Below are 1,418 nucleotides of genomic sequence, written 5' to 3' on the forward strand. Positions count from 1 at the left end.
TTGCGCAACTTGCAAGAACTCAGGAAAATTTAAAGGACACAGTACATTCGATTTCAACACAAATGGACACTCTGATACTTGGTTCAGAAAAACAGACCGAGGAAATCGGAGAAAGTAGCCGAACTTTCCGATCCGTTCACTAATTTATCTGCAAAGGTAGATGATGATCTGAATGACACAAGACCTGTAGCCATCACTGGCACAGAAGAGTATGAACAAATTAAGAAATTCAAACAAAATCGGAATCAAATTAATACGCGATACAAAAGAGAAATCCGGGAAGTACAAGATCAGTTGAGCTTAAGCAGTAACGTAACTCGTTATTTTGCTACAAAAATGAGCTGTCCGAAAGTTTTCTTCTATATGGATGACAAATCGTGATTGAGCTACGTGCAGACGTAGTGCCTCAGACTGCTGAGAATTTTATGGCTCTTTGCACTGGAGAAAAAGGATTTGGATATAAGGGCAGCACATTCCACAGACTTATCCCAAATTTCATGTGCCAAGGAGGTGTCTTTACAAACTATAATGGCACTGGTGGAAAATCTATTTATGGCAATAAATTTTAAGATGAAAACTTCACACTAAAACATACTGGACCAGGAATTCTATCAATGGCTAATGCTGGCCCCCAATACAAATGGCAGCCAGTTTTTCATAACGACAGCAAGGACTAGTTGGCTGGACAACAGACACATTGTATTTGGATCAGTCATTGAAGGCGTGGATGTAGTTAAAAAGATGGGATCCTTTGGCTCTGAAAGTGGCAAAACAAGCAAGAAGATTGTAGTCAATGACTGTGGTCAACTTTAAGTATGTTTTCTTCAATGCAGAACATTTATTTTACCTGCAGCATTTTGAGAAAGAAAACTGGTACTTTATACAAAAGCTCATTTAATATCCTGGCAGGGTCGCCATATGAAACGTCCCCTTCGAACAATTATACATAACTGTGCTTAAACTGACACACAATATTTTTACCGCAACGCAATGCGACTTTCAAAAATCCCTACAAAAGAATGGCCCTGACTAACATTAACCTATACGTTTCACATATCACTTACCTCACAAAAATCTTGGTTACTCCAACTACTGCAATACAGCGAGCACCACTACTGCCAGCTAAATAAAAGATTCAAACTACGGAAGGCACTAACTTCTCATAGGTATAGTTAGCAAATGAAAGATTTTAATAGAGAGCAAACAATGTATTTACCTTAATAGTCATAATATATATATCAGTTCATGACATCCATTCTTACAAATTTCAAAACTCCGCCATCTCTCTTCCCACGTCCACCACTGCTGGCGGCTCACCTCCAACTGCGCAACTCTACCCGCTGTTTACATCCAGCTGCCGCTGCCCAACACTACAATGGCAGACAACAATGCAAACCAGCCACAGACTGTACACAGCA

At 39.7% G+C, this 1,418-nt stretch overlaps 1 pseudogene; it reads left to right on the forward strand.

Annotated features, from left to right (window-relative positions):
* Positions 1-336: 336 nt before the first annotated feature.
* On the forward strand, positions 337-825 carry LOC126336493 (peptidyl-prolyl cis-trans isomerase-like; annotated as a pseudogene).
* Positions 826-1,418: the final 593 nt, after the last annotated feature.

This window comes from Schistocerca gregaria, chromosome 2 (genome assembly GCF_023897955.1).
Source record: "Schistocerca gregaria isolate iqSchGreg1 chromosome 2, iqSchGreg1.2, whole genome shotgun sequence".
NCBI lineage: Eukaryota > Metazoa > Arthropoda > Insecta > Orthoptera > Acrididae > Schistocerca > Schistocerca gregaria.